This window comes from Trichosurus vulpecula, chromosome 5 (assembly GCF_011100635.1).
Source record: "Trichosurus vulpecula isolate mTriVul1 chromosome 5, mTriVul1.pri, whole genome shotgun sequence".
Lineage (NCBI taxonomy): Eukaryota > Metazoa > Chordata > Mammalia > Diprotodontia > Phalangeridae > Trichosurus > Trichosurus vulpecula.
This window is the reverse complement of record NC_050577.1, coordinates 201,708,046-201,734,022: the sequence shown is the minus strand read 5'-3', so window position 1 is coordinate 201,734,022 and position 25,977 is coordinate 201,708,046. Positions and strand designations below refer to the sequence as shown.

Here is a 25,977-nt window from a genome sequence, read left to right as displayed (position 1 = left end):
TAGCTCAGAGGAAGCATAGATTTGTGCTCAAATCCATCTTATGCAACAATATTTCTTTCCCTGATAAATACATCCATAGAAACATTCCTGTGTATCACATTATTGAGAAGTACAGTCAACTTTTCATTATCTACACAGGGTTATGAGAGTAGCATTACAGAGAGCTGAGTTATAGATAATAGAAAACAATTTAACCCCCTAGACCATTTATTTATATTTGGCTTAGGAATGCAGTCGGAGAGACAGATATTTATACCCACCCTCTCCCCTCTGGCCCAGCCCTGGTACTGCTGACTCAGCTGGGCCTCCATGAGGAAGGAGTGGGGTCTGGATGATTAAAACCCTCCTGGCTAGTTAAAGATAACTGTAACAGTCTGGGGTTTGTGTTTGCCTCATCTCAGTTAACTTTAAGCTCCTTGTGGCTGTATCTCCCTTCTCAATCAATAAACATATTTATTAAGAGGTATTACCTGTAATATGCCTGAGCCTGTGTTGGACACTGAGGATATAAAGAAATCTTGAGACCCAGTCCTTAATTAGGCTGAAACCTGTTTGGGAAGATACACACACACACACACACACACACATACACACACACACACACACACACGAACACGAACACACACACAGAGAACTGTGTTGAGAATTATGTGTTAAATGCCAAACGAGTAATCTTTATCACTCAGCAGCATTTATAGAATATCTGCAGTGTGCCTAGCACCAGGTTAGGTGGAGTGGGGGAATGCAGAGCCATACAATAAGGTCTTTGCCATTCAAGACCTTGCAGTCTAATTGCGAAACAAGATTTTCAAACATGAAATGAAAGAATGCAGTAATTTCTTCCACTACTACCAGCACCACTTTTGGCTACCCTAAGGCCCAGGCGGGGTATGCCTGCATGTCCTTGGTGAGCGTGTTGGCCTTAGCCTGGCTTTCCTTTGGCCCCAGACTACTTTTTTAGCCTTAGGTACTAGTATCTACCTGTATGAGTCTTCTCCAGGTTAATTGCTAATTTATTGTCTCCTGAAGATGCCTTGCTTAGTTCTACTTCCTTACCTTTGCTCATGCTATTTTCCCCAACTAGAATGCCCTTCCCTGACCTTCTCAGCAGCGCATATGTGAATACCACCTACTCTTCCAGGCTAGCCCTCTTTGATTTCCCTCTCCTAACTCTTGTGGCCCAGCACTCATTTGGCACTTCATCATTCATTATTATTTAACGGTTTCGTATATATATGTTGTCTCCCTAGGTAGACTGAAGGCTTCTTCAGGCAGGAACCATATCACATGCTATTTCTGTCTTGTAATACCTAGCACAGTGTTGGACATATTTAAGGTGCTCAGTGAATTTGTATCAAATTAATGGATTAATGATGAGTGACCCCTGGCTCCAAAGGAAGAGGATTAGTGCCAGCTTCTCTAGAATGCCTCTCATGGATGCCTCTTTTTCCACAGGAAGACACCCAGATTGCCTATTGTCTGTAAGCAGCCAAGAAGTTTGCAGGAGGACAAGAGAAGACAGGTCAGTAGGAATTTTGAGGAAGTCTAATGGCTTGCTTACTTCTTGATTGGGTGGTAGGGGATGGAATGACTGGGTTTTGGGGACTTACAGGGAGAAAGAATTACATACCCTCATTATTTCTAATTTGGAGCTAACACCATTGTTAACTTGTACAGTCATTTCAGCCTTTGCTGACTGTTCCAACATTATGGAAGGAGCTGAGGGAAGCAGGAGAGGCCTGTTAACTTCCTGCTTCCTGCCCTTGAAAACCCTGGGGGAGTAAGGGTGGAACAACTGAATGGAATGCCCAGGATGCCTGGCCACTGGGTAGAGTTTTCAGGGAGTCAGGCTATTCCTTCTCTTCTTCCTTCTCCCCCATCCCCTCCAATACTGGCTCCTTCATAGGCCACTGAGTAAACTTCATGCACACCTCACGATGTTCTTCCCCCCCTGCTGGGGAACCAACACATTTTTTGCTCCTTGGTGGCTCCTTGCCAGGAAATTTGCTTCCTTGAGAGTCCCAGCAGGGTGGCCTCAGAGGGGAGCAGGGAATAGCTTAGTCTTGTGTTGATCCTGAGTTGTAGTAGTTTTGCACATTGCCTGCAGGTCTGGTACCTACAATACTACCTTTGTTGTCCCTGTAGAAATGTTGGGCAGGTCTCCTCCTGGGCTGCTCCCTGGGACTGACCCAGGGGAGCTTTGGTTTCATATACTTGCATGCCACTCTGGAAAGGAGTAGGAATGTGTGAGTTCCCGTTTTAAGAAACTCTCCCTCCTCATCAGTGGTCCTGATGGCTATCAGTTTTCATCTATGCTGCTCTGGGATTTGGGGTGCTGCCTGTGTTTGGGTAGTCAAATGCAGCCGTGCAACCTGGCATAGATCTGAAAGAAATCAGGCCAAGCTGGAAATGAGGATGTGGATAGAGAAGAACTTGAATATGAAAGGAAAATTATACTCACGATGCTGGTACTAGCTTTCTTCAGATTTTTCAAGCTTCTTGCCCTTGGGGAAGAGCGGCAACATTCTTAATTTGTGGAAGAGTTTGGAGTGGGTGCAGAAACTTGAATCATCCGGTTTCTGATGGAACCGTCTTAGACAAAGCTCAGAGGAGAACTCGAGGGGTCTTTACCACCCTGCAAAAACAGACAGCACCTGAAACCATTATTTCTTTTCCTGCCCCTCTCCCTCCTCCCCTTCCCTTTAAAGAAGTATGGCCTTCCCTGAGTGTTTTGTTTTCCAGATCCTTGTGCCTGAAAAAAGCCTCTGGTCTTTTGTTTCTTGTCCTTTGCTGTTGAGTATGAGGGTTTGAAAGGCACAAGGTTAATAAGTAATCTCAAAAAAAAACTGCTTTCAGTTGAAAGCTGGGGGATGGGGGGAAAGAGGTTGTTTACAGAGATGGTATGGGTCGCCTGGCTAGTAATCAGGTCTTTGTGTTTCGATTGTAACCAGTGCTGGGCATGTTTTGATTATAAATCAGTACTTAAATTTTAACTGGATTCGGAGGTGTCCGCGTTTTCATCTTAGATGGACCCTGGCCTTTCAAGTGAGTAAATTTAGCATCATCTATGGTCATACGTTGATTATTTACTCCGGTTTTCCCTCTTCCCTAACCCCCAGGCATAAAAGTGTACCTGGGTACCTGTTTGTAGGGTAGAACTGGAAAAGAATTGGGGACCAGAAGTGTGAGTGCAAGTGTGAGTGTATGTGTATGTGAGTGTTGTGTTTGTGTATGTGGCTGCCTTCTGGCACATATATTGTTTTGAATGACTTGGAGCCAAGAAGACCTGAATTCAGATCCCACTTACGACACTTGATAGTTGTGTGCCACACACGGCTGTGGACAAGTCATGTAACCTCAACTTTTTAAATCTGTAAAATGGGGAAAATTACACCTGAAATAACTACCTCGGGAGGGTTGTGAGGTGCTAATGAACTATGTGTGTGAACTGTTTTTCAAACTCTAAAGCATTATGCTTTTATTAATCATCCACCTACCTCATTTAGTGGAACGAGGGCTAGATTTGGAGTCCAAGGACTTTGGTTAGAATCCTAGTTCTGCTACTTACTATACTGAGTGTTTCTGATTTCTCTGAGCCTCTGTTTCCTCACCTATAAAATGAAGGAGTTGAGTTAGATTATTTCCAGCATCTCTTTAGGGCTAAATTTCTGATCCTTTTACTCTGTTCCCTTTTTCTACCCCATTAGTATGGACATTCTATGATTTTTTTTTTAAATTTATTTTTTTCAATTAAAACATTTCTTCCCACCCCCTCTCCCCCCGCCATTGTCTTAACCTAATTAATCCACACAAAAAAAGACAAAATCAAATCCTTGTAACCAATATACATAGTTAAATAAAGCAAATTTCCTCATTGGCCACATCCAAAAATGTATATCTTAAATTTCATTTTGAGTCACTTTCAGAAAATTGGCATTTCCAAAATTCTACAAAGCCAAAGCTGTGTTGAGAGCTGTTTTCAGGGAACAGGAAAAGGAAAAATAGTAGAGGAGAAAGGGACAGGAAATACTTGGGTAGGGTGAAGGGAGGGAGGGGCAGGAGCTATATTAATTTCCAATGGTAATGTGACCATTTTAAGAGAAGGATACACAGATCCTTCCTTGCCAAATAGGGCCGCTGTGCACATTTCTCCCTTACTGTGAAATTTGTGCTAGAAGCTAGTGGCCTCTGCTACTAGGATAATAATCACCAGCATTTGCATAATGCTTTAAAGTTTGTAAAGTACTTCACAATTATCATCTCATTTGATCCTCACGACAACCCCAGGGAGGTGGGGGTGGGGGTGGATGGGTGCTATTATCACCCACATTTTACAGATGAGGAAAATGAGGCCAACAGAGGTGAAGTGATTATAGCTAAATATCTGAGGTTGGATTTGAACTCAAGCCTTCCTGACTTCAAGTTCAGTAGTCTATCCACTGTGATGTCTCAGAGATGATCTTATGTGCATACCTGTGACTATTGAATCACCAGGAGGAGGGAACTCACTACCTCTTAAAACAATTCCACTTTTGGGCAGCCCTGATTGTTAGAATATTTTTCTTATATTGGGCAGTTTTCATGCATTGCTTCTAGTTCTACCCTCTGGTGCCAAGCAGAATAAGGTTCACTCGCCTTCTACATGTAACTCTTCACATACGTGAAGACTCTTGATATTTTCCTCTTAAATGTTGTCATCTTAAGACTAAATAACCTTAGTTCCATTGACTGATCATTGTATAGCATGGTCTCCGTTTCTCTGCCCATCCTGGTCTACTTGGACAGGTTCTAGTTTGAACAAGCACTTATTAAGTACCTCCTGTGGGTGCGTTGGATCATACATTATACTAAGACAAAAATGAAACAGTCCCTGCCCTCAAGGAGTTTATATTCTTCTTAATGTGAACCTTAAAATACTATATATGTTAGCTTTATTATTATTTTACTGAGGGAAACAGCAAGTATGCAAATAAATAAATGCAAGGAGAATAATTTCAGGGCTGGTGGACATCATTAACCCATGGTGGTAGGGGATGGCTAAAGAAAGACTTTTTGTAAGAAGTCATACTTGAGCTGAGTGAGGGAATTAAAGAGGTGGAAGTGAGGCGGGGCAGGCACAAGGGACAAAAAGCCCATACAGATCATGGAAGTAGGAGATGCAATGTTCCCCCTTCCCCGAATCTTTATTTACTCTTAAAAGTTATTTATTTATATTTATAATTTTTTAAAAATAAATTTTGAGTTCCAAATTCTCTCCTTCCCCCACCCACTGAGGAGACAAACAATATGATCTCAATTATACATGTGAAATCATGCAAAACATATTCCCATATTAGCCATGTTGTGAAAGAAAAAGCAAGAAAATGAAAGAAAGTGAAAAAGTTACACTTCAGTTTGTACTCAGAAGTTCATCAGTTCTACCTCAGAAGGTGGATAGCATTTTTCATTATGAATTGTCTTCAGAATTGGCTAGGATCATTGTATTGATCAGTCACATCTTTTACAGTTGATCATCATTACTATAGTGCATTACAGTATGCAATGATCTCCTAGTTCTGCTCACTTCACTTTGGATCAGTTCATATAGGTCTTCCCATGTATTTTTTGAAACCATCCCTCATCACTTCTCCATCACAATTATATACCATAACCTGTTCAGCCATTGCTCAGTTAATAGGCATCTCCTCAATTTCTAATTCTTTGCTACCACAAAAAGGGTACTATAAATATTTTTGTACATAGAGATTCTTCTTTTTCTTCGATCTCTTTTGGATAGGCCTTAGTAGAGCTATTGCTGGGTCAGAGGGTATGCAGTGTTTTGTAGCCCTTTGGGCATAGTTTCAAACTATTTTCCAGAATGGTTGGACCAGTTCACAACTTCACCAACAGTGCATTAGTATACCTGTTTCCCAGCATTTGTCATTTCTAATAGGTATGAAGTGGTACCTCACTGTTGTTTTAATTTTTATTTCTCTAATGAAGAGCATTTTTCATATAACCATAGATAGCTTTGATTTCTTCTTCTGAAAACTGCCTGTTCATATACTTTGAACATTTATTAATTGGGGAATGGCTCTTAATTTTATAAATTTGGCTGAGTTGCTGCTATATTTCTCTTTGTCAGAGAAACTTGCTGTAAAAGTTTTTATATTATTTTATTGATTATGATACCTTTTAGCAAAATGTTTCCCTGATTATCTCTTTTAATTAGGTCTATTTTTGCTTTTGCATTGTCTGAGGTCATGATTGCTACCCTTGCCTTTTTTTTTAATTACAGCTGAAGCACGATAGATTCTCCTCTAGCTCCCTATTCTAACTCTGTGTGTGTCTTTGTGTTTTAAATATATTTCTTGTAAACAGCATATTGTTGGATTCTGGTTTCTAATCCATTCTGCTATCTGCTTCCATTTTTTGGGGTGAGTTCATCCCATTTACAGTTATGATTACTAACTATATATTTCCCTCTTTCCTATTTCTTCTGCTTTTCCTTCTCTGTTTACTCTGTTCATCCTCAAAAGTCTGTTTTGCCTCTGACCACTACCTCCCTTAATCTTCCTTCCCTTTTATCACCTCCTCCTCCAGCTTTCTTTTATTCCCTTCTCCTCCTACTTCCTTGTTGGATAAGATAGTTTTCTATAGATGAATATGGGAATGTTTTGCATGATTGAACATGTATAAGTGATAGCAAATTGCTTGCCCTCTCAGAGGCGGGTGGAGTGGGAAAGGGGGAGAATTTGGAACTCAGATTTTAAAAAATGAATGTTAAAAATTGTTTTACATGTAATTGGGAAAAAATTAAATTATTAAAAAAATCTGGGTTGCAGGGCTAAATCAGTGTAGGATATGGCATAGAAGGTGATGGATTAAATTTGTAATATATGATTTCTTACAAAAAGATAAATTTATATACCAAACTGAGTATGTACATTTGTTCTTCCTTCTTTGAACTAGTTCAATGAAAATGAGATTTAAATGTTGTCTGCCACCCCTCCCTCATTCTACCCTCCACTGTAAAATCTCTTCCTTACATACCTTTTTTTGCATGAGATAATTTTCCCCATTCTTCCTCGCCTTTTCCCCTTTTTCTAGTACATCTATCTTTCTTACCGCTTCATATTTTTTTGAGATCATCCCAACATAAATCAACTCATACCCATGCCCTCTGTCTACATAGACTTCTTCTGGTTGCCCCAATAATGATAAAGTTCTTTAGCAGTTACCTGTATCATCTTCTCATATAAGAATGTAAATAATTTAACCTTATTGAGTCCCTTATGATTTCTCTTTCTTGTTTGCCTTTTTATATTTCTCTTGAATCTTGTATTTGAATGTCAAAGACTTTGGCCTTTGCATCAGGAATGCTTGAAAGTCCTTTATTTCATTAAATAGCCATTTTTACTCTGAAGGATTGTACTCAGTTTTGCTGGGTAGGTTGTTCTTGGTTTTAATCCTAGGTCCTTTGCCTTCTGGAATATCATATTCCAAGCCCTCCACTGCTTTAACATGGAAGCTGCTAAGTCTTGTGTGATCCTGATTGGGGCTCCATGATATTTCAATTCATTTTTTCTGGCTGCTTGCAATATTTTCTCTTTGACCTAGAAGCACTAGGATTTGGCTGTAATATTTCCAGGAGTTTTCATATTTTAATTTCTTTCAGGAGGTGATTGGTGGATTCTTTCAATTTTGATTTTACCCTCTGAATCTAAGATATCAGGGCTGTTTTCCATTATAATTTCTTGAAATTTGATGCCTAGGAAATTTGATGCCTTTTTCTTTATTATTATCATGGCTTTCAGATAGTCCAGTATTATTAATTATCTCTCCTTGATCTATTTTCCTGATCAGTTGTTTTTCCAATGAGATATTTCACATTTTCTAATGTTTTTTCATTTTTTGACTTTTTAAATTGTTTTTTTGGTGAATCATGGAGTGAATGATGCAGCTTCCATTTGCCCAATTCTAATTTTTAAGGAATTATTTTCTTCAATGAGCTTTTGTACCTCCTTTTCCATTTGTCTAATTATACTTTCTAAGTTCTTCTCTTTAGTTGAGTTTTGTGCCTTTTACCATTTGGCCAGTTCTGTTTTTTAAGGTATTATTGTCTTTGGTATTTTTTGTGTGTGCCTCTTTTACTGAGCTGTTAATTCTCTTTTCATAATTTTCTTGCATCACTAATTTCTTTTCTCAATTTTTCCTCTACCACTCTTATCTCTTTCTTTAACTCTTCTAGGAATTCTTATTGAGTTTGTGTTCAATGAGCACTTTTTTTTGAGGCTTTGCTTGTAGATGTTTTTGACATCATTGTTGTCTTCTAAGTTTGTGTCTTGGTTTTCCGTGCCACTGTAGTAGCTTTTTATGATCAAGTTCTTGTGTGTGTGTGTGTGTGTGTATGTGTGTGTGTGTGTTTGCTCCTCATTTTCCCAGCCTGTTTCCTCACTTTGAACTTTATTTTAAAGTTGGGTTTGCTCTCCTTGGGGTGGGGAGGCACTCTCCCAAGTTTTAGGTTTTATCATGCTGCAATTTTCAGGGCTAGTTTTGGGGATCTGCGAGTTTTCAGTGTTTGCAAGGTGGTATGATTTGGGGAGAGGTGTGGTCATTGTTCTCTTGGCCTGTGCTCTGGTTTTTACCCAGGAAAAGCCCCTGCTCCCCTGCAGCCTCAAGTGCTAGTGCTCCTTTTGACCTTGGAACTGTGACTGGGTCACCTGCCCTCCTGCTACAGCAAGTGCTAGTGTTTCCTGCTGCCTTGGAACTCTGACCTGGGTCGTTACTCCATTGTGACCAACTGTGACCCAGAATTACATATGGGCAGTAGAGTTACCAAGCAGTGCCATGTTCTGCACCCAGTACCAGCAAAGGGTCCCTTGTAATCTCTTTCTGACCATTTGTCTGACCCCCTCCTCATATCTGGGCTGAGAGATCCTGGAGCTGTTGCTGCTGCTGTTGCAGCCACCTCCAAGGCCCACCCCTGGTGTTGCTGCCGTGTGCACTGCAAGCCAGCCCCCACCCCGGTGTCCCAGATCTCTCCTGATGACCTCTCAAGTTGCTTTAGCCTAGAAAAAAGTCTCACTCTGACATTTTGTTGGCTCTGCTGCTGCAGAATTTGATGTGAGGCTTTCTTTTAAAGTTGTTTGGAGGAGAATGTTGGGAGAGTTCGGCTGGGTTGCTGTCTCTACCCTGCCATCTTGGCTCTCTCTCTCTCTCCCCACCCTCTAATCGAAATGTTATTCTGCTGGGAATGGCAAGTAGGCAAGCTTGGCTGGACCATAGGAATGTGTGGGATAGTAATGTGAAATTAATTTGGAAAGATAGATTAGAGCCAGTTTGTGAAGGGCTTCAAATGTCAAATAAAAGTTTTTTTTTTTTCCCCTAGAAGCAGTAGGGAGGCATGGAAGCTTTTAGTATGAAGGATTGAACTGTGCTTCAGGAATATCCTTTGGCCTCTTGTGTGGAGGATGGAGCAGAGAAGGGAGAGCTAGTATGTAGAATGACCAATTAGGAGGCCAATGTAATAGTCTGAGCTTGAGGTATGAGGGCTTGAGCTTGGGTGACGTGGTGGGTTTGAGACTGTCTTGTAGGAGTCGATGGAGAGTGAGCTGAGAATGACTCAGGTTATGAACCTGGGTGACCAGATGAATGGTGGTACCCTTGGGAAAAAAATAGGGAAGTTAGGAGAAGAGGGGTAGATTTAGAGGAAAAGATTACTCAGTTTGATTTTGGACATTTTGAGTTCAAGATGGCTAGTAGGATAATCAGGTGGAGATACATAATAGGTAGCTGGTGATATGAGACTGCCACTCTGGAGAGAGATGCGGGTTGGAGATCTCTCTCTTCCTGTGTATGTGTGTGTGTGTATGTATGTATGTATGTATGTGTATGTACGTATGTACACATGTATGTATGTGTATATAGGCATATGTGTATATGTGTACATGTGTGTATATATCTATGTGTATATATGCATGTGTGTATATATGAATGTGTTTGTGTATGTATGTGTCGTTGTGTGTATATATATGCATATGATATATGAATGTGTATATTTATGTGTGTGTATATGTATGTATGTGTTTGTGTGTGTTTGAGGTAGTTGGGAGTCAGTGAGATCAATGAGATAGGTTAGAGCCAGAGAAGGTACAGAGAAAAGAAGAGGGCCCAGGACAGAGCCCTGGGTTATATTTAGGTAGCAGGACATAGATGATGTTTCTGCAAAGAAGAATGAGAAAGAGCTGTGAGGTCTATGAGGTAGTTAGGAAGAGAACTAGGAAAAGGAAAGGCCAAGAAAACCCAGAGAGGAGAGAGTATTTAGGAAGAGAGGGTAGTCAACAGTATCAAATGCTGTAAAGAGGTCAAGAAGGTTGAGGCCTGAGAAAGAGCTTTTGGATTTAATAAGAGATCATTGGTAACCTTGGTGAGAACAGTTTTTGTTAGTGTAGAGAAATGATTGGGAGGTGAGGAAGTGGAGAAAAGAATGGACATCTTTTCTATTAGTTTGAAAGGAGAGAGCATTATAGGAAAATAGCCTAAGGGGGTGGCAGGGTCAAGTGTAAGGGTTTTTTAAGGATAAGGAAGAAAGGACATGTTTGTAGGCAGCAGATATAGATACACACATATACTTAGCTAGAGGGGTTGATGGTGGAAGAGATAAACTCTGGAGGAGATTGGAAGATATGGGAGGGATATCAAAGTTGGTCAAGTCTAAGTTGAATTATATCCATTGTAAATCAACTATATTTTTCAACAAACATTTATTAAACTATTCTGAACAAGGTAGTGTGCTAGGTACCGTGGGAGATACAAAGATGGATAAGAAATTATCCCTATCCTCATGGAGTCTACAAGTTTTGTAGGGAAAAAAAAGGATTCTAACTCAAGTCTTCTTGACTCTAGGCCTGGCTTTCTCTATGAGACCACCTACACAGCTTTTGGGAATGGATATTGAAGGTGATGAGGTTTTTTTAAAAATCAGCAAGCCAGCAAGTAAATGTTGAACACCGATGGCAAGCATTGGTGGGTGTAAAACATGGCACCCATTCTCACTAGGGAGGCAGGATCTATATCTTTGTTGATATTGATAAATAGATAAATACACACACACACACACATATGTGTGTGTGTGTGTAAAACATGGTAACCATTCTTGTGAGGGAGGCAAGATAGATAAACAGATGGAGATACATAGATACACACATATACATGGAGTAATAAAAGGCAGTTTACACAAATGCTAAATTGAGTTGTATAGATGAAAAATACTGTTGGGGTTCAGAGGAGAAAGACATTAGAGTGGGCTCTAGTATTGAGGGAGGACTTTGTGGAGGAGATGAGCTATGAGCTAGGCCTTGAAGGCTAGAAGTAGAATTTGAATAGGTAGAAAAGAAGTGAGGCTGAGGATGGGAAGGTGGTGTTCTCAGGGGATAGAATGGCATGTGTGAAGGAATGGAATCAAGAACCTATTGGGACAGTGAGGAGATTGGACTGGAGTGGAGAGACTGAGAGCAGAGGGAGATTGAGGTAGGATGAATTGGGACCAAAGTGCTAGAGGTTCTTGAACGTCAAATAGAGGAATCTAGACTTTGTTGAGTAGGTAGTAGGATGTCGTAAATTGTCTTACCTGAAAGACGTAAAACAGGTTATCTAAAACACTGTATAGGCGGGAACCTCTGTTAGACATTTTTTCACTTACTACCCTCTCTCCCCAGCCATGACCTTATGTATGAGGGTTGTGTTTGTGGAATGTCTTGGACTGATATTAGAGTCTAGAGTTAGAAGATACTTTAGAGTTTATTGAGTCCAATTTCATCATTTTCATAGAATCACAGATCTCACAGTTGGAAAGGACCTCAGAGGCCGACTAGCTTAAACTGCACCCAAACAAGAGTTATATCTCAACAAGAGGTCATCCAGACTTTGCTCCAAGACCTACAGAGAAGAAGCAGAAGGTGGCGTGTGTGTGTGTGTGTGTGTGTGTGTGTGTGTGTATGTGTATGTGGAGAGAGTAGTGCATTCCTTCCCAAGGCTGTCCATTCCCTTTTGTTCGGAAATTTTTCTTTATCTCAGATTGAAATCTGTCTTGCACATTTTTAGACCTTTGTTGACATCTAGTCTTAGCAGACTAAAATTGGACTTTGGCTTTGACCTCTTATATGAGGTCACTATTTCTGTATTTTCTCTCTCTTTTTTTCTTTTGCTTCTTATTGACCCTTGCTCTTCTACACTAGAAAGCTATAGCTTGTTTAGGAAAGAATGCAATCAAACAGAATTAGGGGAAAGGGGTATGATGAGAAACTAGTGGGCTCATTAATGCTACCCTGGAGCTCAGTTTGGGGAACAATGCCATGAAGTTGCCAGTAGTGGGGATTCTCCCCAGTTCTGACCGTTTATTTCACTCACTTTTCCCTAGAGAGTTCAGACTTGACTTGACAAAATATACTTTTCCAATGATAATTCTCTTTAATCTGTTCCACAGATTATGCATTAATCTAACTTAAACAAAGACGGAGTAGGTTTATAGTCTCCTTACCTTCTCTTAAGACCCCTCTTGAGAGAAATGCTTTATAGTTGAAAACCATTAATTCTCCCCCCACCCAGTTCTTTGACTTCTCTCTCTCTATTTCCCTTCCTCCCTGCCCCCCCCATTTCCCCAGTGTCCACATTCTTCTATAATCTGTGGTATGGGAGAACTGATGCAACTCAGTGAAATAATTGGCAATGGAAGTGACACGGTAGGGACCTCAGCATGTTCAGGCAGTTAGAGTAACCCAGCTGAGCTCAGGAGGCCCTGTGTATCTGTGTGTCTTGCCTAACAAAGGGTTAATGCCATTTAACCAGCTTGTGGCATGATTTATTCATTTATTTTATATTTATAAGCACAGTGTACTAGATTCTAAGGAGAGATTACAAAGACAGATCATAAACCAACAAGAAGTCCACTTTTCTATGCAGTGTCAGGAATTGGAATGAAACTCTGAAAAAAAGACCTAGTCTTGACCAGCAGCCACGCTCCTCCCTCTTGGCCCCTGCCAAGACTTAGGATTGTTAGCAGGGCTGTAATTTTTTTTTAATTTAATTTTATTATTTATTTAATATTTTTAGTTTTCAGCAGTAATTTCCACAAGATTTTGAATTACAGATTTTCTCCTCATTTCTACCCTCCCCTCCACTTCCAGATGGCATATATTCTGATTGCCCTGTTCCCCAGTCAGCCCTCCCTTCTGTCACCCCACTCCCCCCCATCCCCTTTTCCCTTACTTTCTTGTAGGGCAAGATAAATTTCTATGGTATATCTTATCTCCCAGTTACATGCAAAAACAACTTTTTTTTTTGAACATCTACTTTTAAAACTTTGAGTTCCAAATTCTCTCCCCTCTTCCCTCCTCACCCACTCTCCCTAAGAAGGCAAACAGTTCAACACAGGCCACCCATGAATCATTATGCAAAACCCTTCCACAATACTCATGTTGTGAAAGACTATATTTTGCTCCCTCCTATCCTGTGCCTCTTTATTCAGTTTTCTCCCTTGACCCTGTTCCTTTTCGAAAGTGTTTGCTTTTGATTACCTCCTCCCCCTATCTGCCCTCCCTTCTATCATCCCCCCTTTTTTATCCCCTTCCTCCTTCTTTCTTGTGGGTTAAGATACCCAATTGAGTGTGTATGTTATTTCCTCCTCAAGTCAAATCCGATGAGAGCAAGATTCACTCATTCTCCCTCACTTGCCCTCTCTTCCCTTCCAACAAACTTCTTTTTCTTGCCACTTTTATGTGAGATAATTTACCCCATTCTGTCTCTCCCTTTCTTCCTCTCTCAATATGTTCCTCTCTTATCCTTTAATTTAATTTTTTTTTAGATATCATCTTTTCATATTCAACTCACCCTGTGCTCTCTGTCTATATATATGTATATTCCCTTTAGCTACCCTAATACTGAGGTCTCGTGAATTACACACATCATCTTTCCATGTAGGAATGTAAAATAAACAGTTCAACTTTAGTGAGTCCCTTGTGATTTCTCTTTCTTGTTTACCTTTTCATGCTTCTCTTGATTCTTGTGTTTGAAAGTCATATTTTCTATTCAGCTCTGGTCTCTTCACTAAGAAAGCTTGAAAGTCCTCTATTATATTTAAAATCCATATTTTCCCTTGGAGCATGATACTCAGTTTTGCTGGGTAGGTGATTCTTGGTTTTAATCCTATCTCCTTTGACCTCCAGAATATCCTACTCCAACCCCTTCGATTCCTTAATGTAGAAGCTGCTAGATCTTGGGTTATCCTGATTGTGTTTCCACACTTTTCAAATTGTTTCTTTCTGGCTGCTTGCAGTATTTTCTCCTTGATCTGGGAGCTCTGGAATTTGGCAACAATATTCCCAGGAGTTTTCTTTTTGGGATCTTTTTCAGGAGACTGTCCGTGGATTCTTTCATATTCTATTTTACCCTCTGGTTCTAGAATATCAGGGCAGTTCTCCTTGATAATTTTTTGAAAGATGATATGTAGGCTCTTTTTTTGATCATGGCTTTCAGGTAGTCCAATAATTTTTAAATTATCTCTCCTGGATCTGTTTTCCAGGTCAGTGGTTTTTCCAATGAGATATTTCACATTGTCTTCCATTTTTTCATTCCTTTGGTTCTGTTTTATAATCTCTTGATTTCTCATCAAGTCACTAGCTGCCACTTGCTCCAATCTAATTTTTAAAGTAGTATTTTCTTCAGTGGTCTTTTGGACCTCCTTTTCCATTTGGCTAATTCTGCCTTTCAAGGCATTCTTCTCCTCATTGGCTTTTTGGAGCTCTTTTGCCATTTCAGTTAGTCTATTTTTTAAGGTGTTGTTTTCTTCAGTATTTTCTTGGGTCTCCTTTAGCAAGTCATTGACTTGTTTTTCATGGCTTTCTTGCAGCATTTTCATTTCTCTTCCCAATTTTTCCTCTACTTCTCTAACTTGTTTTTCCAAATCCTTTTTGAGCTCTTTCATGGCCTGAGACCAGTTCATGTTTTTCTTGGAGGCTTTTGATGTAGGCTCTTTGACTTTGTTGACTTCTTCTGGCTGTATGTTTTGGTCTTCTTTGTCACCAAAGAAAGATTCCAAAGTCTGAGTCTGAATCTGAGTCTGTTTTTGCTGCCAGTTCATGTTCCCAGCCAACTACTTGACCCTTGAGTTTTTCGTTGGGGTATGACTGCTTGTAGAGTAGAGAGTACTTTGTCCCAAACTTGAGGGGCTGCGCTGCTGTTTTCAGAGCTACTTCTACACAGCCAGCTCTGCCACACCAGCACTCCTTCTCCCCCAAGAACTGCCAATCAGGATTGCGGCCCAGATCCAGGCAGGGCAAAGCAGGCTTTGCACTGCCACTCTAGTCCGCCACTTAATTCCTCCCACCAGGTGGGCCTGGGGCTGGAAGCAACTGCAGCTGTAGCTCTGGAAGCAGCCTCATTGCTGCACTACCTCCGCCGCCCTGGGGTGGTGGCTGACCCCGAACTCCTTTCACTCTGTCCCAGCAGTCTTTCCCACTAACCTTCTCTGTTGTCTTTGCATTTGTGGGTTGAGAAGTCTGGTAACTGCCACCTTTCAATGACTCAGGGCCCTATGGCCTATTCTGCCTGGCTCCCAGTCTGGTTGGTCCTGGCATGGCCCACGCTGGGCTCTGCTCTGCTCTGCTCTACTCGCAGCTCCATGTGATAGACCCTTCCCAGTGACCATGCAGGCTATACTGGGCTGGAGCCCTGCTTCCCTTTGCTATTTCATGGGTTCTACTGCTCTAGAATTTGTTTAGAGCCATTTCTATAGGTGTTTGGAGGGACCTGGGGGAGAGCTTAAGCAAGTCCCTGCTTTCCAGCTGCCATCTTCGCTCCGCCCCCCCAGGGCTTTAATTTCTATAGTGCCAGGGAATTATAACTTTGTTTAATCCATGAATATTTATTGAACATCCTAATTCCTTATGGGATGCAGAAGCTTCTATTACAAAACAGCAACAGGTCCCAAGTGTTTTATGCAGTCAACCAAAAGCAGAAATCTAACTATTCTCTCTGAGGAAGGCCCAGGATCCTTAGCTCCCTTCTTCAGTTTAGCAATTCAGTTCAACAGGCATTTATTAATCACCTACTAAGTGTAAGGGGTGGTTAGGTGGCACAGTGGATAGAATGCTGGGCCTGAAGTCAGGAAGATCTGAGTTCAAATTTGGCCTCAGATGCTAGGTGTGTGACCCTTGGGCAAGCCACTTAACCCTGTTTGCCTCAGTTTCCTCATCTATAAAATGAGCTGAAGAAGGACATGGCATCTTCCATGTATCTTTGCCAAGAAAACCCCAAATGGGGTCACGAAGAGTTGGACATGAATGAAATGATTGAACAACAACAACTAAGTGCAAGATACTTCTGTCAGGCATGTTAACATTTATCTTGATTTTTATCAAGGACCTTAAAGTTTTGATTTGTGTTAGGAACCACAGTATATGGTCCCAACATGAAAATGAATTCCAGAAGAGACCAGACTCATCAGTATCCCCAAGACCACACTTGAAGAATAATTGCTTTTTGAGGCCATTTAGGGATCCCCTGACTTTCTGGTAGGACTACCTTTGATCTGCCCTGACCTAATGGGAATGATAGATCATGATAGAATTTAGAACAGAAAGAGACCTCAAAGATTTGCTAAATGGCCTCATTAATATCACCAGAGCCTAAAAAACTTTAACAGCGATTGTTGGCATGACTGCTATAAGGGACATTCTTGTTGCTCTGTAATCAACCCCAAATAATCATATTCTTGTGGAGATAAGAGCCCCATGTGTGTTATTTTGGTTTGATGGGATGAACACTGATCTCTTTGGAATTTCTGTGTCTGCTTATAGCTGCTGGATTCTCAAAACTGATTTGGAAAGAAAAGAACAATTCTATATAAAAATCAAAGGACACTGGATTAGCTTTAGGATCATTCTCATTATTAACTCTATGGTTAGGTGCCACACAATCTGGGGTTGGCTGTTTTGGGAGCTTGGAAGTGGGTGGGTGAAGAGAATGGTAGCTGCACTATTTAGCTCCAGAATTTTTTTTTCGTATGTGTGTTAGATAAGGGAGAAGAAGAATTTAATACATTTATTAGAACAGAAAGAGACTTTAAAGATCATCTGGGCTTGTCCACCAATCTTGCACATGTAGGGAAACTGAGACTTGTTTGAAGTCACATAGCTATTAAATGTCATTGTTATGATAAAAACTTAAGTCTTCTGAATCTAGGTCCAGGACCCTTTCTACTTACTTATTTTTCTTTTAAAATATTTTCTTGTTGCTCTTTACTTTTTTTAAAAACATCATGGGTACTTCCTAATTACATTTAGATAATTTCTTTCTGTATTGTGACATCTTTCCAAAATTTTTTGAATTCTTTATCATTTCTTAGAAAACAATAATATTCCATTACACTTTGAAGACATTAAGGCTCTGAAGGGACACATTTCTTTCCTTTGTTAGAATCTTAGCAATATATCATCATATGGCACCTTTAAATTGGTCAAATAAATTTACCTTTCCAGGTTTCTCTGAACTCTTGTGTTTGTATTTCAAATTTCCTATTCAGTATTGGGAGAAGGAGAAAGAGAGAGATAGAATGGGGTAAATTATCTCACATAAAAGTGATAAGAAAAAGTTGTTGTAATGGAAGGAAAGAGGGGGTAGGTGAAAGGAAATGAGTGAAACTTGCTCTCTTCGGATTTGGCTTAAGGAGGGAATAACATACACACTCAATTGGGCATCTGACCCTACAGGAAAGTAGGGGGAAGGGCATAAGAAGGGAGGGATGATAGAAGGGAAAGCAGATTTGGGGAGGGAGTGGTCAAAAGCAAACACTTTTGAAAAGGGACAAGGTTAGGGGAAAAAAGTGAATAAAGGTGGACAAGATAGGACGGAGGGAAATATATAGCTAGTCTTTCACAACATGACTATTATGGAAGTGTTTTGCATAATGATACATGTGTGGCCTATGTTGAATTGCTTGCCTTCTCAAGGAGGGTGGGTGGGGAGGGAAGAAGGGAGAGAATTTGGAACTCAAAGTTCTGAAAACAAATGTTCAAAAAAGTTGTTTTTACATGCAACTAGGAAATAAGATATACAGGCAATGGGGTATAGAAATCTATCTTGACCTACAAGAAAGTAAAGGGAAAAGGGATGGGGGGGAGTGGGTAACAGAAGGGAGGGGAGACTGGGGAAAGAGGCAATCAGAATATATGCTATCTTTGGGTGGGGGGAGGGTAGAAATGGGGAGGAAATTTCTAACTCAATCTTGTGGAAATCAATGTTGAAAACTAAAAATATTAAATAATAAGAAATAAAACTAATTTCCTATTCAGCTCTGTTCCCCCTCCCCCCCCATCAAAAATACTTGAAATTTATCTATTCCAATGGGAGCTCTGGATTTTGGCTTTGACATTCCTAGAACTTTTCCTTTTGGGGTTCCTTTCAGCAGGTGATTGGTGAATTCTTTTTATCTTTGCCTTTTGGTTCTAATAGATTTGGGCATTTATTTTATGATTTCTTGAAATATAGCGCTGAGGCTATTTGTCCTTCTGGTTTTTATGGAATCTATTGATTCTTAAATTTTCTCTCCTTGACCTGTTTTTGCATCAGTTGTTTTTTGTATCAGGGATCTGACATTTTCTTCTATTTTTGCCAGTATTTTGATTTTATTCTACTATTTCTTTAAGTCTCATGGAATCATTGATTTTGGTTTGCTTAGTTTTCAAGGATTCCATTTTTTAGGTAAGGTTTAGCATTTTTTCCTCCAAGCTACTTATTTTCCTTCCATTTCTTTCCCTCAAGGCTCTTATTTTACTTTAAAATTTTCTTCATTTTTTCTAGATTTTCATGTGGAAAATCCATTTCATCTTTTGAGTCTATGCGCAGTTGTCAGGGAGTTAAATTTGCAGCAATTTGTGGTTCTGATCTCTAGCTTTAATTCCTGAACTGGGGCTCTGTTGCCAGGGCTGGGTTCCACTTCTTGCTGCACTTTTGGGTGGGATGGTCAACTCTGCTTAGTCTTGTCCTGCGCCTCTGGCTTTCTTGTGCTGATTCTACCCCCTGGCATGAGTCCCCTCCTGGAGGGTTTCTAGTATTGGATCTTCGAGGATCCTTTCTCGTATCTGAGGACAGAATCTTCGGGGCCTCTGAATTTCTGGGCCTGGCCTATCTCAGCCTTACCATGGCTGATTGGCTTCATGTTAGTCACTGACTGTCGTGGTCCCCACACTGGCACTTACTCAGAGGCATTTTAGATTCTTGTGACATCTGGACTCAGAACCTTAGGGGCCTCTTGTGTCTCAGCACTGGAGTTGGCAGAGGTACTCCCTTTGCTTGGAGGACCACCTTCCCTGATACTCTTGGGCTTCTGGTTGAAATTTTGAGTTGGAAGAAGTCATTTGCTTTTTTTCTTATTGGGTTTCTTTACTATTATTAAGTGTTTTTGTTGGAGTTGGTTTAGGGGATCTGGACACTCAGCCTCTTGTTCAGGGTAGCCATTCCCTATAAACTTCCACAGTGGTAAGGAGAAGGGACTCTATTCAGGTAGATGCTGATAGTATTGCTGTTCTGAGTAATATGGCATCAGAGGACCTGGGTTCAAATCCTGGCTCCATCATGTGGTATCTGTGTATCTTTGAGTGTGTCACTGAGCCTCCTTTGACCCCTTCCCTCATCTGTAAAATGATTTCTAAAATCCTTTACAGCCCTAAATCCTGTGAACCAGCAAACTGCCTCCCTTGCAGATTCAGTGTCCTGTTTTTAATCTGTCCACAAAGCCATGTTTACCTTGGCCTCCTGGTAGGATATTGCCAAACTGAATAGCCTTTTCATTTGGGCCTGTCCTGATCCAAGTAAGGATGTTACTCAACCTAAATGGGTCCTTGTCAGGGAACTTGTGAATCTTGGTTGTCTGAATGGAAAATTCCTGGTGCTTCGTGGGCCCCCCATTGCTAGCTGTGTTAGCCAGCTGGACCCAGGAGATGCAATCACAGCTGGACTGGCTCCAAGACCTGTTCTTTGTAGAAAGCAGGCTCTTTGGCCTTGTGCTTATGAGAGGCCGTCTGGCAGTTTACTTGGCTTGGGGTGAGTCATAAAGGTTTCTTTTCCTCCAGGCCCTGGGCTTAAGTCATTAAGGGTGGATTTGATTAAAACCATTTTTTGAGTTGTTTTTATTCTGAACTCACAACACCAAATAAGATGAGATTTACCATATACAAAGCAGAAAGAAAAAAAAAAACAGGATTGTAGCTGGGAAACTGCTTGCTCCTCTTTCCAAGTACACAACAAATTCAGTATATTGTTTTCAAAACTGTTCTCTGTTTCCTATGGATTTTCCTCCTATTCTCTTTTCTACATTTTGTAACTGCTTTAGTGACCCACTTTTCTTACTTTTTTCTTCTTTTTTCATTTTTGCAACCTTTTGGCTAGCTCCTATGGTTGGTTGTTCATTTCACTGATCACAGTTCTTAAGTCTTTCTTTATTTTTTTTTGTTTTTTTTTTTGTTTTTTGGAGGGGGGAAGGGAAGGCAATTGGGGTTGAGTGACTTGCCCAAGGTCACACAGCTAGTAAGTGTGTCAAGTGTCTGAGGCTGAAGTCTCTCTTTATAATGTTGCTTTTATTGTATAAATTGTTCTTCTGAGTTCTGCTTACTTTGTTGGCATCAGTTCATACCAGTCTTTCCAGGATTGTCTGGGACCCTCCCTTTTGTTATTTCTTACAGCATAGTGATAGTCCATCATGTCTATCTGTCTGTCTGTCTATTTATCTATCTGTCTATCCATCTATCACCTATCTGTCAATTTATCTATCTCTATATATATCTTGATAGATATCTATATATGGCTATATATTATTGATATGTTACTATATTAATATTAATATATTGCATATTATTAATATATTTTATTATATGTAGATTATATAATCTATTTATATATGTACACACATTATAATTCATTCTGTTCTTACTCATTTGATGGGTGCCCACTGTATTTCCATTTCCATATCACTACAAAAAAAACTGCTGTAAATATTTTTGTACGAGTCCTTTTCCTTTGTCTTTGATTTCTTTGGTGTATAAGCCTAGTAGTGGTATTGATGGATCAAAGGATATACACAGTTCACTGATTTTTTTTATATCCGGTATATATCTCATTTGCACGTAGTTACTTTCATGTTGTTTCTCCCTCCCCCTATTGATTGTGAGCTTCTTGAGGGCAGGGACTGTTTTGCCCTTCTTTTCATCCTTGTTTATGATAGTTCCTAGCACATAATAGGTTCTTAATAAATGCTTGTTGATTTGGGCATAGTTCCAAATTGCTTTCCAGAATGGCTAGAACAATTGCAGCTTCACCAACAATGTATGTATGTCTATCTTCACACTGCCTCTCAAACAATTGCCATTTTCCTTTTTTTTTAAATATCTGCCAATCTGATGGGTATTAGGTGGAACTTCAGAGTTGCTTTTAAATTACATTTCTCTAGGTTTTTTTTTGTGACTTGGGATATTTTTTCATGTGGTTATTGATAACTTGAATTACTTCCTTTTAAAACTTCCTATTTATATCCTTGAAGTTTGTCAAAATGGAAAATAGCTCTTGCTCTTATATATCTGAATCAGTTCCTTATATATTTTAGATATGAAAACTTTATCAGAGAAATCTTTTACAGAGATTTTCCCTCCTAGTTAACTGTTTTCCTTATAATTTTAACTGCATTGGTTTTACTTGTACAAAACCAACTAATTTTATTATCAGAATTATCCATTTTTATTACTGTGTCCTCTCTATCCCTTGTTTGCTCTGAAGTTTTTCCCTCTCCATAGATACAAAAGAAAATGTTTTCTTTGCTCCACTAATTTGTATATGATGTCACCTTTTATGTCTAAGGCATGATTCCATTTGGAACTAGTTTCTGTATATGGTGTGAGGTATTTGTCTAAAGCTAATTTCTGCCAGAATGGTTTCCAGATTTTGTCAAAGTGTGGGTCCTTACCTTAGCAGTTGGGATTTAAAAAAAATTATTTTATTTTTAGGTTTGAATTCTCTCCTTCCCACCCTTCTCTTCTCCTCAATGAGAAAAAAAAAGAAAAATAAAATCCATTTTAAGTGTGTATAGTTAAGCAAACAAATTCCTGCATTGGTTATTCTCTCCCCCTTTACCCCAAACAGCAACAAGAGCAAAAACACAAGCCTCTGTCAGGACTGAGTCCATCACCTCTTTATCTGGAAGTGGGTAGCATTTTTTATCATGAGTCCTCTGCAATTGTGGTTGGTTCCTAAGTTCCTAAGTCTTTCAAAGTTATTTGACTTTATAATATAGTAATTCTATAAATTGTTCTCTTGATTCTGCTCACTTTAACCACAATTCATATAAGTCTTTCCAGGTTCCTCTGAAACCATCCCTTTCATTTTTTATAGTGCAGTATTCCATAACATTAATGTACCATAGTTTGCTCAGTCAATGCCTAATTGATGGATATTTCCTCAGTTTCCAATTCTGTGCCCCCATGAAACTTGCTGCTGTAAAATTATTTTGAACACATGGGTCCTTTGATTTCTTTGGGGTATAGATGATATTGCTGGGTCAAAGGTTATACACAGTGTATGTAAGGAGGATTTTGTTATCCTTTTTAGAGTTCAGTTTTTCAGGATCCATGGCCATGGCTATGTTTAGTTTCCAGGTGTTAGATAATAACTCCCACAATAACCCCAAGGATCCTAGATAGTAATTCCCAGAATCATAGTGATAGGCAGTCCTACTGAGGCTGCGCCGTGAGATATAAGGGTGACTTAATTGATATTTACTACACTTGTGCAGAATGATGATATTGCTGAAGTTAACCTTTGAGCTTAATGTTGGCGAGATGCCTTTTTTGTCTGTTGCCCTGTAAAGCACATGGGCACTGGTCAGTGAGTGGGCAATCCACGGGGAACCCATTGGGGAATACATGGGGAAAAGCACGGGCAATCTTTGTATGCCTCGACTATTCCCCATCAAGGCTTGAGGGGATATAGGGGAGTGCACAAGCTGTGCCTGTCTCCATCGACCCCTATCTATGTAGGGGTAGTTGCCCCACTTTCTTGCTGGCCCCTGCGAGAAGGGTTGTTAGGGAATGCTGTAGGAGCTGGTTCTCCCATTATCAGCAACCTTCTGAGAAGACTGAACTAGAATAAAGCTGATTATTAACCCCTCCAAAGGTTTCTGCCTGTCTGACCAGATCAAGAGTGAACCTGTTAGAGGCTGGGGTCTGAAAACTACAGTGCCTCCTGTGTGTTATCTGTGAAACACACAGTTTAATAACTTTTGGGGCATTGTTCCAAATTGCTTTCTAAAATGGCCAGGCCATTTTGCAGTTCCACCAACAATGCATTTGTGTACCTTTTTCTCCACAGCCCCTCCAACATTTGTCAAGTTAGCATTTATTAAGCACCTGCTATGTGTCAGCCACTGTGCTAAGTGCTTTTTTTGGTCATCTTTCCTGGTCTGCTGGGTATGAGGTTGTATTCTGGAGTTGTTTTAATTTTCATTTGTCTAATTATTAGTGATTTAGAGCAAGTTTTCATATGACTATTGTTAGCTTGAATTTCTTTTTCTGAAAACCATCTATTCACATCCCTTGATCATTTATAATTTATAATTTATAATATAACCAGCTTATGTTCTTATAATTTGAATTACTTGCCTATATATCTTAGAAATGAGACCTTTATCTGAGAAATTTACTGCAGATTTTTTTTCATTTGAGATCTTTGGATTTATGGGAGTGAAACTGAAATGGGGAGAAATTTGAGGCAGGAAGACCAATTAGAAGGCTGTCTCAGTAATCATGGTGAGAGGTGAAGAATGCATGAAATAAAATGAATGGAGAGGTATCAGATGCAAGAGAAGTGGTAAACCTAGAATATGCAGAATTTTGCAGCTGATTGCATATGTGGGCTGAAGGAGAATGAAGAGTCAAGGATAATGCTGGTATTACTAGGGATAGTGGAAGATGGTGGTGCTTTCAGCAGAGAAAGAGAAGCTTGGAATAGGGCAGGGTTTAGGAGGAAAAGTAATGAGTTCAGTTTTACATATGTTGAGTTTAAGGTGTCAGTGGGACATACAGTTTGAAATGTCCTGTAGGCAATTATCTCCATTAATGTGTAATGCTGGTTCTTTGTTTACCATGTTAATGAAAGGTTTTTATTCCTATTTTGGTATTTTGTTGAAAGCTTTTTAAAAATCTATTGATATAGTAAGTAATTTTTGTTGTTTTTGTTATTAATGTGGTCTTTTATGTTTACAGTTTTCCTAATATTCAGCCAACCCCATGTTCTTGGTAAAAATCTAATGTAGTTATAGGGTATAATTTTTTTTTAAATTTGCAACAATTTTCATTAGGATTTATAGTTTTCTTTTGTTTTGGTTTAGGTATCAAGACTAGATTTGCATCATAGAAGGAAACTGGTAAGACTTTGGCTTTTCCTATTTTTTCCCACAAATAGTATATATATTAGAAGTATTTGTTCTTTGAATACTTGATAGAATTCAATGAAAATCCATCTGGTTCTAGTTTTTTTCCCCCTTGGGTATTCATTTATAGCTTCTTCAATTTCTGAGCATTTTATATTTTCATGAGTATTTATCTATTTCATTGAAGTGATGTGTTTTATTTGCATGTAATTGGGCAAAATAGTTTTTCTTAATAATTTCTTTGTTCATTTTTTTGTGAATTATTTTTATTTTGATATTGCCAATTTTCTTCTTTCTTTTTGTAGAAATTACACCAGATAATGGTTTATTTATTTAATATTTTTATTTCCAAAAAAATCTCTTAGTTTTATTGATAATTCAATTTCTTTTAGGCTTTAAGTTTTATTAATTTCTTCTTTGACTTTCAGAATTTCTATTTTTGTATTTACTTGGGTTTTTTGATTTGTTACTTTCATACCCAATTCTTTGCTCTGTTCTTTTTCTCTTTTGTTGGTAAAAGTGTTTATCATAGATTTAGAGGTTAAAGAGACCCTTAGAGGCCCTTACAAATGAGAAAACTGAAGTAGTTTGTGACATGCTCAGTGTCATATAGCTAGCAAGTGTCTCAGGCAGGATTTGAACTCAGTTCTTTCTGAAGCCAAGTTGAGTCCTGCATACATTATGCCAATTGCCTCCCTATAAATCTTCCCCTAAAGACTGCTTTGTTTGCATTCTAAAAATGTAGTTATATCGTCCCATTGTTTCCATTTTTGGGGCAACAAAGTTATTGGTGATTTTTACTATTCTTTGACTCATAGTTCTTTAGGATTAAATCAATTGCAAATTAATTTTAATGCTTCAGCTTCTTTATTGAATGTAATTGTTATTTCATTGTATTGAATAAAATATGCGTTTAATATTTCTTCTTTTTACATATGTTTATGAGACTTTTATTCCTTAGTGTTCAGTTTTTGTAAATGTTCCATTTGCTGCTTAGCAATAAGTGTATTTCTTTTATAACCATTTAGTAATCATCAGAGAGATCTAGCCAATTTTCCTAAATTCTATTCAGGAATTAATTCATTTATCCATTTTTCCTTCCTTCCTTTCTTTCTTTCTTCCTTCCTTCCTTCTCTACTTCTAAAAAGGGTATATAGAAATCCCTAGTCATTATAGTTTAATTGTTTATTTCTCCTTGTAAATTCTTTAACCTGTTCTTTAAGTATTTAGATGCATTTTAAACTTTAATAGCTATTTTTATTTTATTTTAGTTAATGGGTATTTTAAAGTTATTAAAGCTTAAAATGCGCTGACTTTTGTGATACCCTGTACATTTGGTACTGATTAATTCATTGTCTCTGGTGCCCTTAATTATAATGTAGTTTCTCTTTGCATATCTTATTATAGTTGTCTTATCTGAGATCATGATTCTTAACTATTTTTTGAGTTTCCTTGAGGTATGATAGATTTTCTCCATCTCTGTACCCTAACTTTGTGTGATTCTTTATGTTTCACATATATTTCTT

At 39.1% G+C, this 25,977-nt stretch overlaps 1 protein-coding gene across 5 annotated transcripts in view; it reads left to right on the top strand.

The window, feature by feature from the left end:
• The window catches only part of TSPAN9 (tetraspanin 9), a 236,897-nt gene that overhangs the window by 3,019 nt on the left and 207,901 nt on the right, over window positions 1–25,977 (top strand). For 3 of the 5 annotated variants that reach the window (XM_036758640.1, XM_036758638.1, XM_036758637.1), the window contains exons 2-3: window positions 1,456–1,522; window positions 24,410–24,445. The gene's annotated coding sequence lies outside the window, so the exon portion shown is untranslated. Of the gene's footprint in view, window positions 1–1,455; window positions 1,523–11,811; window positions 11,940–24,409; window positions 24,446–25,977 lie in introns of all 5 variants that reach the window. The other 2 variants (XM_036758641.1, XM_036758642.1) reach the window with 2 other exon arrangements.